The following is an 18,030-nucleotide window of genomic DNA, read 5'->3' as shown; positions in this document are numbered from 1 at the left end:
TGTATTGCATTATGTATATTTTAATTTCACAGTATTTAAATAGGGGTGAAACAATTCCTCAAGTAATACCTTGATTACAAAAAATGTGATAATGCATTAAGGGAAAACACTCAATAATAAGTTTAATGCTTAATTTGTCAGTTTTCAAAACAAACATTCTAAAGTATAACCCAGTGACTGTGTTAATACCAGCTCACAGCCTGCTATCAAAGCATGAACTTGTAAACAATGATTTAAATCACTGATTCCAATTTGCACTCAATTTAATGAGACAACTTTAAACTCAACCCACCATGTAGATTCTTCAAAACATCCAAACACCACACATATCACATGATAATTCACCAAATACCAGCGGATTTTCAAGTTTAAATGTCTCCCAGCTTTTAAATGTCTTATTTTTCTGTTTCCTCTGCTTTTTAGCAATCAAGTGAATCAAAACAGTGAATAATGGTTCAGCATATTTGGGGATGGGGCTAATGACATCACTGATGTTTTTTTTTTCCCAGATATTTTCTGGTTAAGAGGGGCTCTCCTCTCTGACAGCTCACAGACTGACAAGTTAACCATCAAAGAAATTCCATACAACTGTTATATTCCTATTCGAAATGAAGAATAAACATCACATTCTTAAATCTTTTCACTTTTTCATTTGTTATTACTGAAAAAATAAAGAATTTTAGTTCTATGTTGGACCTTCTATTTTTATATTAATTGCTAATGTTTTAGGTTTTTGTTGTTTCAATAACAATACAAAGATAATTAGGCAGGTATTGTATTAAAGTTACACATTAGTATTGACAGCACTATTTGTTACAGTTCATGTAAATTAAAAAAATAAAACTTTTGCAAAGAAGAAAACCAATTGTTTATTAATTATTTAGTGAAATGTTCTCTTTTCTTTTAATTAAGTTGTAATTGCTCTTTAACCATACCACAATATGATGTATCCAATTACTTTTCAGTAGAATACTTGATTACTGAAATATTCAATAGCTGCAGCCTAATTTGTAATCAAATTTATTAATCGTTCTAAGGTACCAGCTATTAAAGCATTTTGCTGCCCTAACTGAGTTATAATGTTATACCCAGAGACAGTGTGCATATTATAGTTCACAATCCATGACATTATTTTTTTTTTCCCAACATCATTATTCCACAAACTATAAGCTGAGATTTTCTGCATTGGACACTGAATTTTGGTGCAAAAGCCCACATGCAGGGACAATTAAATTTTTACTGCATGCATCCTCATGCCAGATGCAACGTGTTCAGTTATTGTTAAGATTGTTAAGATTCCTGACCCTATAACAGACCCTAGACCCTTTTATAGTAAAATAATAAAAAGTAACAAACACATTAATCTATCATGTGTAACTAAATAAATTTCTCTAAATAGGAGGCTGAATGAGGAAAAAATATAGAAACAAATCCCACAGCTACATCCTCTTTGCAATCACACTTCCTGCACCTGACTATTAGTAACAAAGTCTGCTTGACCCCATCAGCATTGTCGAGATTCCACTGTTCTCTAACATGTCATCATACAACTAAGACGTAAGAACTAAGAATGGATTGTTTTGTTGGCAAATATAATAAAACGTTTTAGGTGTGCAAGTTACAAAAGTCAGTTCTATACTGGGGGGGGGGGGGGGGGGGCCTGTGTATTTGGGTGAGTAAATCGCTTGTTTATTTACAGTAAACTTAGATTTCCAATATTTTCAACAGTGTGGTTAGCAGCAGCGTTAGCCCCGGTTAGCAGCGTTTACATTACCTTACACTACATTACATTACAGTGGGCAGACGCTTTTGTCCAGAGCAACTTACAATAGTAAAGTACAAAAAGTAATAGAAGTTGAAGGTAAAAACATTATTAGACAGGGCCTAAAAGAGGTCAAAGGGAAATAATGGGATAGAGGAGTGAAGGAGGGGAGGAAGAAATGAGCTTAGAAGTAGTTAGTTAGTGTGTTAGAGGCATAGACTGTGTATAGCTGGACAGAGCATTGTCTCTCAAAAGTGAAGCCACCACAGGTCGGGCGCCCCCTGCTGTTCGGCTGCAGAAAGCTGTGTAACTCCACCCATCCCCATAGGTTTCAATGGCAAAACAGACAACTTTCAATCACGTTTTTTTCTAATATACTGTAATTCTACCTCCATTATTTAAATGCAGCAGCTAGTGTAACCTCTGCTTATATTGTCAATTTTTTATATCCCCACAGAATTCGGTTTTTAAAACTTTATTCAACTCTATTCAAAAAAGGTGTGGTTATTGTAAAAGGGCTGCTTATGGGCGGGACCAATAACAGACCGTCAGCTCCACTCCGCCCCGCTCTGCAGTCTGTGACCTCGAGGTAGCCCTCAGGGGCGGGGTTATTTAAATGAGTAGGTTGCTATCCACAGTCTTTCTCCCTCCTCTGGTCTCTACTGCGCAGAATCAGGTGTCAGGATTGCCAACATGGCGGAAGATTTTGGCTTCATTTTCATTGAATGAATGGGAACGGCGACACGGCGTCCATCTTTTTTTACAGTCTCTGGTTAGAGGTGTTAAGGAGTCTCTTAAAGATAGCGAGAGATTCTCCTGATCTGGTCGTGGAAGGTAGTTTGTTCCACCATTGGGGAACTCTGTATGAGAACAGTCTGGATTGCTTTGTGTAAATGTTTGGTAAAGCGAGGCGACGTTCATTGGAGGAGCGCAGCGGCCGGAAGGTAGTGTAAGCCTTCAGGAGTGAATGCAGGTAGGAAGGAGCCTCTTTTGTCATCACCTTTGAATTTGATACGTTTAGCGCTAGTAAACGCTACCCGACAGTGCTACACTGAAAAACCCTGAGTGTTCCAGTAAGCCAGGGCACAACAGCTAGTGATTCATCCCATGTAGCTTGTTTTAACACAGTAAACAAGCAAGCGAAAGTCCAATATACTCACCTCTGAATGGCGAACGAGCTAGCACTGCGGTTTGCAGCTAACGCTAATACTGCTCCAGCCTTGGTGCTGGAAAAACTTCACTGTAGCTCCTTTATAAGCTGTACTTCAGTGAAGTGGCTTTACTGCTCCTTACAACCTGACTGGTAGAATTCATATATAAGGCGCACCGAATTATAAGGTGCACTGACAATTTTTGGTGAAATTAAAGAATTTTAAGTGCACCTTATGGTGCGAAAAATATGGTGAGCTTACCTTGCAAACAACATTCTGCTTCAGGTTGGGGTTTCAAACTTTGTCACAGTAAAAACTAATAAAAATAATAAAAATAATTACCCTGGTTTGATTTGTATTTATGTGGGATTTATTCATTACATATTACATTACATAACAGATCCTCTCTACAGTTCAAGCTGATCTTTATGCTATGAAGCTCCAGAGAAGCATTTCCTTGTATCTGACCACTCTTACTTTCAGTATTGGTTTCACTGGCCACCGGGTAGTAGCCTGTGTAATGACACACCAGTGAAACCAGTACTGGCAGAGGATATTATTTCTCACGCAAGTCTAGCAGCAAGATTCCAAAATGTATTTTCACACAACAGGGGCGTGAGCACAAAATATTCTGCATGTCTGTTTGGTTGTTAGTCATGCAACACTTAAGCCACGGATTCGCTCCCTATTACAGAAATAGTGCATTAATTGGTGTGTCAGTCATTTTGTAATTTTAATCTCAACATTACATTTTATTCCTTATATAAATTTACTATTAAACTGTCTTTTCTGTAATAGAAATAGAAATGGGCTGCTGTTTGGTCCTTACATAGTCAGTTTAATATATAGCAAATGCTACATAGTAAATAGTGTTAATAAGTGAACCATTCCGAACACAGCTTGAGTGTATTTCTCACAGCCATCCACACAGAACACTGCTAACATACACTCTTCTTGTTCTTGTGAATTTTGTTTCTGAAATAATGTGTGTGTACTGTGAGATTTGATGCACCAAACCCTAACCTATGTACTGTGAGGTTTCAAGGTTAATAAAACTCTGTAACTCGTTAAGTGTTTTTAGTTTATTTATATATGTACATATTCTGGCTGGTACGACCACGTGTGTATCACAGCCTTTTTAAGATTCTGTCAGTATATGTCAGTATATAAGATTCTGTCAGTATATTTTATCACATTTTATCACATGTAATAAAGGCTTTCGATACTTTATAGTTTGTTAGGAACATATATACCATGTAAACAATTATTTATTAATTATTTATATACATATTTAACAGCTTAAGTTTATTTATTATCACTATTCTTACTAATACCTCTACTATTATTTAAATGACCATAATCTCAATAGCATACCATGTTTTGCTTTGGCCCAACACCTACGCATAATTCAACAAATAGGAAATAAATGAAATGGTCTGGACTCTGTGGTGAACAATTCATGTGTGAAAATGATGATCTCATGCTCCCTGAACCACTCTTTCACTATTGCAGCCCCATGAATCCTGACATTGTCAGTTTGGATTTTTCCCATGCCATCAGGGAAGAAAAATAAATACATTGATGGAATAACCTGGTCTATATTCAGTATATTCAGGAAGTCAGCTGACCTTGTTCTTTCAGCACATACTGTTGCTGAACCTAAACCTGAATAACTGCAGCATTAACCCCACATATTTTTGGGGGGCAGACAGTGTAGTAAATTCAGTTTTTTTTTTTTTTTTTTGATGTTCAAAATTCAATAACATATTAAATTGTTATTAAATTTTTGCTGCCAAGTGTTTTAAATAACTTCACATGTAGCCATAAAGAAAAATGCTGACTAGTTTACCTTTTTACAGTTTCAGTGTGCATAGCAGAATAAATAGCAAAAGCAGCATTTGTGTATTCAACTGAATTCAATGTGTTTGAATAAAGTACATTCTATATAACTAAATTTAGAGACACAGATATTACGCTTCCTAAACCTAAAGGTATTTTAATTGAGGATATTTTTCAGCATTGGTAAAACTATATTGAGTAAGGGTGTAATGGTACGTGTATTCTTTATAAACTGTCGAGGGTACGGTGGTTATGGTTTGCTTCACGTAAAAGTATGCAGAATAAATGGTACAGGCAGTCTTTAAGATACGTGTGGAACCAATCAACATAATGCGGAACTAATGCCTAAGTGTAGCTGTAGCACTGTTGCTAAGAAGTTTAGCTCTGAGTACAGGGGTACAGGAGTATGGAGACTGGTCACTTAGGAGCTATAGGACCACCTGCTGCCTTTATATTAATTGTGTGGGAATACTTCCAGTTCCCTGTGAACAACAGCAGGGCTGGTGAGCAAGTGGTGGACCCGTGTGTCTGCACTGCAGGGCAGGTAGACATGTAGGCTACGGAGTAGATTTGATGCAGAAGTAAAAATTAGGCTTTACATGCAAATTCATTTTTGTTTCCATCATCCAGTCCTACCAATAACCAGAACTAATAAAAAAGTGACTTCTATCCAACTACTTATCCCCACTGCTTTTAAGCAGCCTCTAGATGTGAAATCAGACAGTTCCCAAGCCATTACTGAATATTTTTTTTAAAGAACATTGTTTTTTTTTTTCAGTTTGGAGCCAAATGTAAACATACAGAGGAGAGTAAAACAAAACATGGTTAAAATAAAGTCCCATTGTTATTATGAAGTAGATACAGATGAGGTTATACAGAATGGCCAGCTTTATATTTTTTTTCCACCAACCGTAAAGAAAACGTACCGAACCGTGGGGTTTATACCGCGGTGTGAACTGAACCGTAAATTTTCTGTACCGTTACACCCCTCGACCGAGTATACTGAGCTACAGAAACACAAGGCCATACAGGAACTCCTCTCGCCCTTCTACAACCAAACAAGCAGCCAGAGAGTAGAAAGTCCATTCACATGAATTCCGCAAAAAAATAAGGAACTTGGTGTAAAGTACATTAAATTCACCTTCTATCCAGGCGGATAAAAAGGTTAAACGCGGCTCTTTCAGTAACGTACAATTATTAAAACAGGCTACGCGACTGGCCCCAATAATAAAAACAGGGGCGAGTTACAGACTAGCCTGCTAACTAAAACGACATATCCAGGCAGCAGTTTAAACAGCTATAAACAAACTGGTCAGTTTTACAGTGTTTATGAATCCCGCCGGCAGACCTTAATAAAACAGCAGCTGGGTTCACAGTGTCCAGCAGTGAGAATCAGACGCAGTATTTTTTGCCAGGTTTGACTGTGTATCTGCGGAAACAGCGGATAGGTTAGCTTAGCTAAGCTACGCTAAGCTAACTAACCAAACCTGATCTCGCGACTCCTTTATAACCCATCACCTTTTCTTCGGTTAACGTTACAAATGCAGTAACAACACGTAGTTGTCGTCCATTAGTAATTACTGTCTCTGAGAGGAAACCATTCGCAGGGAGATTTAATGATAATGACATAATGACAGACTAAGCTAAGCTATCAGCTCTCCCCTGTATGCTAGGCTAGGCTACATCTCAGGACTGGTTCTCTCTCTGTGTAAAACGGGAGAGTTGAGCTTAGCCTAGCTAAGAGAGCTAAGCAGCTAAACAACATTAACATTAGGTTAACTATTATAGCTAAATACACCTGCAAACTACAGAACCCAGCGTTAGCTAACTATTTAAACACCAAACAAAGCTTAGACACATCGCTGTCTAAATGAATAAAACGGACAACAGCGTTTAATCACATAACTCAGTGTAACTTTCTCGCAGAGTCCGAGAAAACACAGCTATCTCAGCACATTAGCGACCGAGCTAATCACATCCAGGCCTGAGCAGCGACCCAGCACACAGTGTTCACTCACCCAAAAACCGGCTCTGTTCTCTGTGCGCTGTCGGGTTTGTGTGTCTCAGGTGTAACTTAATCCCCTGTTCCGCGATCCGAGATCCCGCCACAGCCCGTGTACAGAGCCACGCAGAGCTAACACAGATCACTGGCTCTCCGCGCTAATGCCGCTGCCGCTAGCCCGCCCGCCCGCAGCCTCTACAGCGGCGAATGTCATCACCGGGAGTCCTGTATCCGCATGCGTGTAATATATAACAGTTAATGTACCGCACAGCAGAAGCTCGTACTGAAGGGAGTCAGGTAACCGGGCGCGACACCATAGGTCACCTATAAATTAGCCCACTAAAGGACCGGACAGACTGCGTTAAATTTAACGCTCATACTACAATAAACGAATAGTGCTGAATGAGACCGCCGGCCCTCACTCCTCAGTAATACCCCGTTTTCACCAGCAGGTGGAGACTAAGGCAAAAAAAAAACAACAGCGCTGGAGGATCATTCTCTATACTAATACAATATACAGTATAACTCTGGAACAAATCAAAATGAGAAAAATCAAGAAAAAGTTTCTCGGATTTAACCATTTATAGGTATATATTCGAAAAAATGAACATTGTGGTTTTATTCAACATTTCTCCCAGGTTACAAATATAGATATTGTCATATAGAGCATTTATTTGCAGAAAATAAGAAATGGTCAGAATAGTGAAAAAGCTACAATTTCTCTTTCTAAAGAGTGCTCACGATTTCTTTAATTCGTGCTCACAATTTCTTTATTTTGGGCTAACAATATTTATGCGCATTTCGACAAGGAACTTAGAGGGAATCGGCTCCCATGCCCCTGTGAGGAGAGCCTGCGCAGTACATCGCGGAGCAGAAATACAGTCAATTGCAGTCATGAATAAAGGAAATAAACATCAATGAAATGTAACCAAAGAAAGATGGATGATCACAAACCATCAAACAAAGCTGAACTGCCTGAATTTTGTGCCAGGAGTGAAATATGGTCACCCAAAGCAGTGTGAAAGACTAGTGGAGAGCATGCCAAGAGACATGATATCTGTGATTAAAAATCATGGTTATTCCACCAAATAATAATTTCTGAACTTCTTTTTTGAGTTTAGTATTGTTGTTGTTTCTAATATAATTAATATTAACTTATATTCTTTACATTATTTAAGGTTTGATACATCAGTTTTTGTTCATTTGACCATTTCTCATTTTCTGAAAAGAAATGCTCTGAATTACAATATTTTTATTTGGAACTTGGGAGAAATGTCATCAAATGTCAATGATTTATAGAATAAAACCACAATGTTTACTCAAACATATTTACTGTTTTTGTTTATAAATTTATTTATTTATTTATTTATTTATTTAAATTGTATTTATTTTATTCAACATTTCCTTTACATATGTTGATAATATTATATATTGCACCTTGTATTTGCATGATGTCATATATGCCTGCAGTAAAAAAAAAAGGCCCTTCAAGTCATGGCAGAAATATTTTATGTAAAATAATTATTTATTCCCTTTTAGCCTAAAATCACACAAGTTTTTAAAGATTGTTCCTTAACCTGAGAAAAAAAATACCTTGTAAAAACTAATCTTTTCTCATGTGGACGAATTGTAATTAATTAATTAAAAATTGACAAATTGCCAATATCTTGTGTGATCACCATTATTTTCTACCATTGCCTTAAATCTATTTAGCATTGAGTTCACTAGAGCTTCACAGGTTGCCTGGAATCCTTTTCCAATCCTCCTCTGTGTATGACATTACACAACTCGTGGATGTTAGAGACCTTATGCTCCTCCACTTTCTGTTTGAGGATGCCACAGATGCTCAGTAAGGTTTAGGTCTGGGGACATGCTTGGCCTATCCAATACCTTTACCTTAGCTTCCTCTTGAAGGCAGGTCTCATCTTGGAGGTGTGTTTGGGGTCAATACTATATTGGAAACTTGCTATAGTTCCTGTGTGTGTGTGTGTGTGTGTGTGTGTGTGTGTGTGTGTGTGAGAGAGAGAGACCACTTTTACAATTTACAGTTTGTTTGTTTGTTTGTTTTTTTTACAAAAATTAAGAATTTACTTTATTTCACTTTAATAAGTGCTTTTGTAATGTAGGGCTGCAACCAATGATTATTTTGGTATTCGACTAATCTGATGATCATTTTTTCGATTAGCCGATAAGTCAACGATTATTTCTGCTATGCCCTCCATCTTTAAAAACAATAGAGAAACAGCTAAACATAAGATTTAAAAGGCATTTAAATGTCCACATGTTGTTTAGGTGTGGAGAGTACTGATATTTAGTGAATAAATATGTAATCTGTTGTGTTTGGGCACTTTCAGAGACACAGACCAAGTTCCTTTTGTCCCCAGCACTTTGTGTAATGCGGTACTGTTACAAATTAACGATTATTCAACAATTAAATTTGTAGTCGATAAATTTTAATAATCGACATTGTCGATTATATCGACTAATTGTTGCAGCCATATTGTAATGTACACTAGGAGTGGGCGATAAAATAATATCACGATATTTCAGTGTATTTTTGAGAGAACAATATCCTCTTGAGACACTTTGTCCTCTTGGACATTACATTTCTGCATCATGATTATACATTTTTAAAAAACGTTAACCCTTTGTCCTCATATAGAGACACTGCCTGTACCATCTGGTGGTTGCATGACTACATTACTCTCAACTGATTAAAAATAAGATGGCGAGAATCCCAGTCACAGGTTTCTACAGCCAGTCCAGACAGAAACATGGACCAGGTAAAAATTCTCATCCATTTTTTTTGTTCAAAACTAGTTTATTTACTTACTGTAGAAAGCACAAATTTTGTTTTTGGACTAATTAGGTTCTTCGGATCCTAAATTGCAGGGATCATTTTTTTAAAATCTTAAAATAAACTATTGTCTCCTCATAAGAACAATGTTATTTGCAAAAATGACTTTCTGTACAAAGACAAAATTTAGTTTTTAAACTTGTTCGGTCCTACTGATCCCACACAGATATGATAATTTAAAAATCCACAGCAAGCAAAAGTTTGGGTCTCAGGAGGATATACTTGGCCATATAGGAAATAATAATAACAAATAATATAGCATAAAATAATATAATATAATAGTATAATATATACTATAGTGGTTATCTATCTATAAAATATAAATCTTGGTTTTGTATGTGCTTCATGAATATGCACACAAGGGTGCCTTTCTCTCCCTCTCTTTTAGACATGTGATACAGGAATAGACCACTGAAGTCATGTTGTCTTTTTGTAGTCTGCGCCATGTTGTTTATGCCCATATTTGGGGTTCCGTGTCTAAGCGGTTCAGGTCAATGGAAAAAAAGAAAATTTTAAAAACGGGCCTCTATTACATTCTGTGGTAAATAAATATGTTCAGAACCCTGTACGTTTTATTCTGTTTATATTTACATCTTAAACAACACTGGATCCTCTGAATTTTGAGATCGTTTAGGGGTAATGATTAAAAAATGCTAGCTTTAAGCTAATGCTTTACGTCACAGCACAGCGGCAGACATTGGCAGCGGACTCGATTCTGCGCTACACCAGCGAACTCTGGCCAGATCGCATTTTGGATCAATATTTTTCCTTACAGAGGATCATTAAAGTATTTAAACAGGTGAAACTCTTTCAGTAATGTTGAGCAGTGTAGTCTGTGTTAAGAGCTTTAAACTAGATAATAAGCAGCACTTCCCTGAGGATGAATATTTAATTACGGTCATTGGTTTATTCTAAATACAACACACCTGACCCAAATAATCAACTAATAAACTAACTATCTGCCCTGCTGAGGCGAGCTTTGTGATGCAGCAGTTACTTCAGAATCACAAAGCTAGAACCATAGAGTCTAAAATACTTAATGTTAAAAGGCTTAACGTGTGTATTTTTCCACTGAAACCTATTATAACCACAAATCCTTACGTCATACCTGTCAAGTTTTAGATTTAAAAATAAGGGATATTTTCCTCTGTCCACTTAAAGTCGTCCCACCAGCCCAACGAAGATTCAGTATCCCTTCCATTTTAAGACAGGTTTACAAAAAATCTAAAATAACCACATGTGAACCACTTACACACTACAATCAGATTATCAGGATCTGAAATTTTGTGGACATTCCTACATGTCATTCTTTACAGCCAAATTAAAAATCCTAAAAATAGTATTATGAGCTTTTACTAAAAGGACATGAACCACATATATTCCATCAGTAAAAATTAGTCCTAAGGGGTCTACACAATAAATTTTAATTAATACTTCTTCCTTTTGATCACTCCACCCCTGATCAGTTCAGTTAATTTCGGTCCTCTCCACATTTCTAGTTGTTTCTAGTCACAAACTGTATTTTTTTTTATTTTAAAAGGTTTAATCTGTGTGTTTTATTTCGGGGACGAGTATTTTTAAGCAGCTATCAGAAAAATCTCATCACAGTTTACATGATTAGCCTACCGTTACCTTTCTTTAAGAAAAATCGCTGAATATCCAGATCTGTTTTAACATCAGCTGCTCCGACTAGCTCCCTGAACTCACAGCGACGGGGGGCTTACCTACACTGACCCTCCTTTTCAAGCTGATTGGCTGTTTCTCCTGAAAGGCGGGACTTTCTCCTTGAACCGCCTCCACGATTGGTTAAGAGACACAGAGCGGTCAGTGCCCTGTCTCCTCAATAATATACATTTTTTAATTTTAATATAATACGGGAAATTTACGGGAAAATACTAATACGGGAGGACGGCGGGAAAGAGGAGTAAAATACGGTAGTTTCCCGGCCAAAACGGGAGACTTGACAGGTTTGCCTTACTTGGATTAATGTGCTAAAACAACAAACCAGAAACACTAAACACCTCTAATTTATTTCACAGCATAATAAAGACTGTAAATATTAAAACGTGGTAGAGTGTTTAAAGCTGGTTCTGGGGTAACTCTGTGCTGTTGGGTTAGTGATTTTCTCTCAGTTCTCCTCAGTGAGGGCAGTTAGTTCATTAGTTGGATCAGCTGGCTGTAACATGCTGTAAACATACGGCCGGAGTTCAACTCCACTGTAGCATTAGCTTAAAGCTAGCATTTTCCTCTTTACGACTCTTAAACAATCTTGTTGGATGATAACCAGTCCATCGTATCTCACATCATCCTAAAAGTATTGGATGAACACCATCATTCCAGAGAACACAGTTCCACTGCTCCACAGCTTAATACTGGGGCTTTATACACTATTACAAGCGGTGTCCACGAATATTTAAATGCAATGTATTATTATGTTATTATTGCTGTGGGTGACATTTTCTGGTCAAACATTTTCTGGTGAGTTGGAAGCCAACCTCTCTTTCACAGTTTTTATTATTATTAATGAATTATCATTCTGTAAATGGTGATGGAGGCTCTTGGTTATGTTGAGTGCATAAATAGCACAGAGGCACCAGTAGGCAACTGCTCCAACTTTGTTCTTCAACTACATATGTTAAATATTTATTATTAGGGGCACACATCATCCTATTTATTCATCTATTTATTTATTTGTTTGTTTATTTGTTTATTCATTGAAACACACCAGCTGGAGTAACCAGTTCTATTGTGTAAAGCTAAATACATGTATTTAGTTTTTTATAGTGTTTTTTTGTGCTGTTTCAAAAATAATAATCTTTTTCTGTTTTCTTTAGGCTACTAATGTGAGAGTAATACAGGCTTTAGTGTCCAAGATTGCAGTGATAAGTGAGGCGTCTTTACAGCTGCAAGAGGAAATCAAGATATTCTAAAGTTTAATATGAATTTTTAATGTTAAATAACTAAAATATTCTATTCTAATTTAGAAATGACTCTTTTTTTAATAGAAGAGAAAAATCTGTCTGCTTTTTAAAGTTGAATAACTAGTAAATCCGATTCACATGTGAAAGTAAGCCCAGTGTTTAATAACTTTTTTTTTTCAGAAGGAAAATCTAAAATGAAGTCATAAGCAGTTATTATACACATTCTGCTCCTGGAGTCTTCTCACATTATTTGCATGAGAAAACAGGATTGAAGCAGTTCAGGGGAAAGAGTGTGTATGGTGTTAGCCGTTTCTTCAATGGCTTGTGTGATGTGCTCATCACAACGTCCATATAAGGTTTAAGGTAGTTTAAGGTAGATGAATGTAGAGCAATACAGAGATTTCTGTGATGACCTCATGCTATTAGAGGAGAGCATAGTGGCTACACTTTTAGTCTTTCTTTTACTAAAATGACCCACATGTAGCGTCTGTGTGCAGCTAGCTTTTCTCTGATTTCACTACAGGCCATTCTGATTTTAAATCTCGTGGTAAGAAGTAGATGTACATCCTTCCTGTAATGTTTGGTCATGTCCTTAAGCAGTTACACTCACTAATATATAAAAGGCTAGTGTTGATCTCTTTGGACTGAACTTCATGACACACTAGATAACTGAATTTAAATTAATTAAAATCAAAACTGTTTAGTGCATCCATACAGTTTTTGTAGAGCACTTAAATTGCTTGTATATCTGGTATCAGTGCTAAAATAACATGACACACAATTAAGTATATAATGTTTACAAACAGGTAAAAGAAATAAAAGACATGAGACAGAATGTAGGTTAAAATATAGTTTATTAATAAAAATCTGGCAGAAAAAAATATATATATACTAACAATAACAATTAAAAAGATTCTTAAAAACATTCTTAAATGCTTAATACTGACTATTTGAACATTTAAATTTGAGATTTTAAAACTAATTCTAAAAAAAGTGTAAAGCTATTACGTTTTAAAAGCTAATATTATCAAAGCTTAAAATCTAATAAAGTCAATTTAAAGTAAAATAAAAGTTAAAAAACTAAAAGTTAAAACTGCTGTAAATGTTGTGAAATATCCAAAATTGCTGTTACCAATTTAAATAACTAAATATTATTTGAATATATAACTAGAGTAATAAGAATAATATTACTAGTAACAATCTGCCAAAATATATATATATATATATATATATAGTAACAATAACAATTAAAAAGATTTATAAAAACATTCTTGAATGCTTAATACTGATTATTTAAACGTTTAAATTTTAGAGAATTCAAAACTAATTCTGAATTTGTGTAAAGCTATAACGTTTTAAAAGCTAATATTTTAAATGCTTTAAATCTAATAAAGTACATTTAAAGTAAAATAAAAGTAAAAAAAACGGATGTAAATGTGAAATATCTAAAATTGTCGTTAACAATTTAATTAACTTAATATTATTTGAATTTTTGACTAGAGTAATAATAATATTAATTAATTTATTTATAAAGCAAATTTTATACATAGAATGCAAGTTTAAGTTTTTAGGTTTTTACAACATAAAGTAATCCGAAACAGGATTAAGCAATGCAAAAAACAGTACTTTTAAATTGGTCTGTAACTGCTAATTAAGTAAGCTGTAAAGTAAGCTAATTAAGCATATAAAAGTTAATTAAATGAATAAATTGTTAATTAAACAAATAAATAAATAGGTAATTTAACAAATACATTGTTAATTAGGCAAATAGGTAACTAAGCATATAAATAGTTAAATAAAGTCTAATGGTAAGGAAACTTATTAACTCCATAAAAAGGAAAAAGAAAACTTAGGAACACTATAAAAATTATAAAGTAAACTTATGAACTCTATAAAAATATATAATTATATTATGAACTCTAAAATTATTAGGTAAACTTATGAAACTTTATAAAATGAAAAAGTAAACTTATCTACTCTATAAAAATATAGCTAGTTAATTTATGGACTATACAAATATAAAGTAAACGTATCAGTAATAGATAGACATATACAGAGTAATAAATAAAGGATACAGGGGGATCAGATGCGGCGTCTCTTGTGAGGTGGTGCGCAGTCGTCCTCAGGGAGAGCGATGCTGTGGCCCCCCGGCTTGTGGTCCCTGTCTGGTCGAGGCTCCAGCTGTCTGCAGGCAGTTGGGGGGACCCTGGTCTTCAGGTAGTCTCTCCACAGCAGATCCATGTAGCACAGGTGGGCAACATGGCTGCTCAGACGCCACTCCCAGTACTCGGCTCTGTCCTCCCACACCAGGGGGAAGAAAGTGGGGTAGAACAGACCTGCAGATAAACAGAAAAACAGAAATAAACCTCATCAGTTCTGCTCACACCATCTAAACTCATTTACTGTTTAATCCGGTACAACTGCACATGTACAGCTTTTATATACAGATCTGATGTGTTTATGTGCTGCACACAGTTCTGTTCTATTAGTAATATTTAGACTGATGAGAAACTCACCGACATCTGGGAGGTAAAGTAGCTGAGCAAATCCATCCGGCCGAAGGAGAGGAAAGGATGGACAGAGGAACACCAAGGTCTGCACTGGAGGAAATCCGGGTACTGAAAACACATCACCTATTTTTACACACAATTCCAGTACATTTATTCCACATACTGAATATCAGCACTTCTACATGTACTGAAATGATCCAACATGTGAGATTAGTGTAGAAATGCTGATTTATTGATCCTGTACTGAAAATGCTGATTTATTGATCCTGTACTGAAAATGCTGATTTATTGATCCTGTACTGAAAATGCTGATTTATTGATCCTTTACTGAAAATGCTGATTTATTGATCCTTTACTGAAAATGCTGATTTATTGATCCTGTATTGAAATGCTGATTTATTGATCCTGTACTGAAAATGCTGATTTATTGATCCTGTACTTAAAATGCTGATTTATTGATCCTGTACTGAAAATGCTGATTTATGGATCCTGTACTGAAAATGCTGATTTATTGATCCTGTACTGAAAATGCTGATTTATTGATCCTGTACTGAAGATGCTGATTTATCACTGAAGCTCTAATCATTACTGTGGAGGAGAAAAAGCTTTCTATCGCATTTTGAATCACATAAAGAACTGAGAGTAAAAAAGCTGTACTCAGAGTCTCCTCAGTGATTAAACTCTCCACCCGGACCACAGTAAGATCTGCAGCTGTTCAGCGGGACTGCAGTGGGTGACTTTAGTAACAGTGCGGATTTTCTTCAGAAAGCGTTTTTTATCGGTTCTGAAAGCGCAGCGCTGTGTGAACAGGGCTGAACGGACTCCTGTTTCTACTTCACTTCAGTATTTAAATACAGGAGCTTCATGTTTCTTACCTTGAAGAAGAGCACGAAGGTTCGGTCTGGGGAAACGGGGGAAGAGATGATCCAGCCAGTCCAGGAAGTCCAGCAGCTCCGCAGCGCCATCTGAAAAATACACTGGAAAAGGCATAGTGAGAAGCACTGACAGAAACGAGAGAAATGAATAAGAAATTAGTGAGAAATATTGAGAAAAGAGTGAGAATGAGTGTGAACTTGTGAAGTGAGTTGAGGATCAGATCAAAATCGCTCGTGTTCAGCCTTGAACTTCTCAGTCCAAAGTGAGCTTCAATATTCAAATCTAAACCTTCTAAACCGAACTGTTGCTTAGTAACGCGATTTAACCCAAAAGACCTAAAAACTGTATATATATATATATATATATATATATATATATATTATATATATATATATTTTTTTTTGTGTGTGTGTGTTTTCACTTTATTGGTCCCTAGGTAAATAACAAGTGACTGTGTAAAACTTAATTACATTAAATCTGTTTGTATTTTATGAATAGTTATTCTTACAGCTTGCCCAACATGTCTTTTTTTTGGTACATAATATTTTGTAAAAAATGTAAAAAAAAAAACGCTAAATGACGCCATCGCCTAATTTGCATAATATATGTTTTTGAAGCTGTAAAGGATTAAAGTTGTGGGACAAAAAAAAAGTAAAACACCTTAAAATATGTTAGAAATGTTACACATGAACTCCAACAATTAACAGCTTCTGTTGATTTTTTAAATAGGCACTAAACTTCATTTTTACGTAAATTACAAAATCATTTTTTTGCCATATTGTTAAATGTCATTATAAGAGCAGCAGTTAGCCGGAACAGTTATCCTACGTGTTTTTTTTTTTCAGGGTTTTGTTTTATTTTTTATTTTTTTTTTTTTTAGTTTTCTTTATTTTTAAACTTATAATAGACAAATTGTTCAATGATGAGCTAGCTGGCTAGATGTTTAGGCAGACACTATGGATGAGGTGAGTGACAGGCTACGTGGTGACTGAGGTGAGTGACTGAGACTGTATGTGTGTGTGTGTGTGTGTGAGAGAGAGACCACTTTTACAATTTACAGGTTTATTTTATTTTTTTTACAAAAAATTAGAAATTAATTTATTTTACTTTAATGAGTGCTTTTGTAATGTAGGGCTGCAACCAATGATTATTTTGGTAGTCGACTAATCTGATGATTATTTTTTGATTAGTCAACGATTATTTCTGCCATGTCCTCCATCTCTAAAAACAACAGAAAAACAGCTAGACATAATATTTAAAAGGCATTTAAATGTCCACATGTTGTTTACACGTGGAGAGTGCTTCATGAATATGCACACAAGGGGAGTGCATTTCTCTCCCTCTGCCTCTCTTTTAGACATGTGATACAGGAATAGACCACTGAAGTCCTGTTGTCATTTTGTAGTCTGCGCCATGTTGTTTATGCCCATATTTGGGGTTCCGTGTCTAAGCGGTTCAGGTCAATGGAAAAAAAATATTTTAAACACTGGCCTCTGTTACATTCTGTGGTAAATAAATGTGTTCAGAACCCTGTACGTTTTATTCTGTTTATATTCAAATCTTGAACAACCTCTGAATTTTGAGATCATTTAGGGGTAATAATTATGAAAATGCTAGCTTTAAGCTAATGTTTATCCAACATTTACATACAGAGATTTCATTTCTGTATATACAGTATTTTTCCTTTATTGTTTCAAAAAACGACAGGTGTCTTATCATTCAGTGCACCTTATGGATGAATGCTGGCTATGCTTACTAACCTGTACCGATTTTATGTGGTACACATTTTAGTTGTTTCGCTAGAACCGTCACGCTGCCGCTGTTTCTTCTCTTCTACTGGTGGTTGTGTATCATAATGGTAGGTCTTTAAAAAAACACTCCTTGCAGAGTATAGTGCTGTAATTGTGTGTAACTGTATTGTACTTTCTAGAGTGGACAGACCTTCTTGAAGCTGCAAATTCTGGTTGTTAAGCTGCTGACGCAGTTTTTCAACTTTTGAGATATTATTGTTTTTCTACTGTTGTACTGTTTTTAATTCATTAGATTATACTTTGTTAGTAGTTTGGGTTTAGTTTAGTTTCAAATTTATTATTAGAGTATTTGCTTTACTTG

The 18,030-nt window shown here is 35.6% G+C and overlaps 1 protein-coding gene across 5 annotated transcripts in view; it reads right to left on the bottom strand.

Moving 5' to 3' along the window:
• gapvd1 (GTPase activating protein and VPS9 domains 1) overlaps nucleotides 1-7,183 on the bottom strand; it is a 55,790-nt gene extending 48,607 nt beyond the window's left edge. For 4 of the 5 annotated variants that reach the window (XM_049485694.1, XM_049485695.1, XM_049485697.1 and 1 more), the window contains exon 1: nucleotides 6,771-7,182. The gene's annotated coding sequence lies outside the window, so the exon portion shown is untranslated. Of the gene's footprint in view, nucleotides 1-6,770 lie in introns of all 5 variants that reach the window. The other variant, XM_007239431.4, reaches the window with a different exon arrangement.
• Nucleotides 7,184-18,030: the final 10,847 nt, after the last annotated feature.

This window comes from Astyanax mexicanus, chromosome 12 (assembly GCF_023375975.1).
Source record: "Astyanax mexicanus isolate ESR-SI-001 chromosome 12, AstMex3_surface, whole genome shotgun sequence".
Lineage (NCBI taxonomy): Eukaryota > Metazoa > Chordata > Actinopteri > Characiformes > Acestrorhamphidae > Astyanax > Astyanax mexicanus.
The sequence above is the reverse complement of the archived record's forward strand: the minus strand, read 5'-3'. Positions and strand labels throughout refer to the sequence as shown.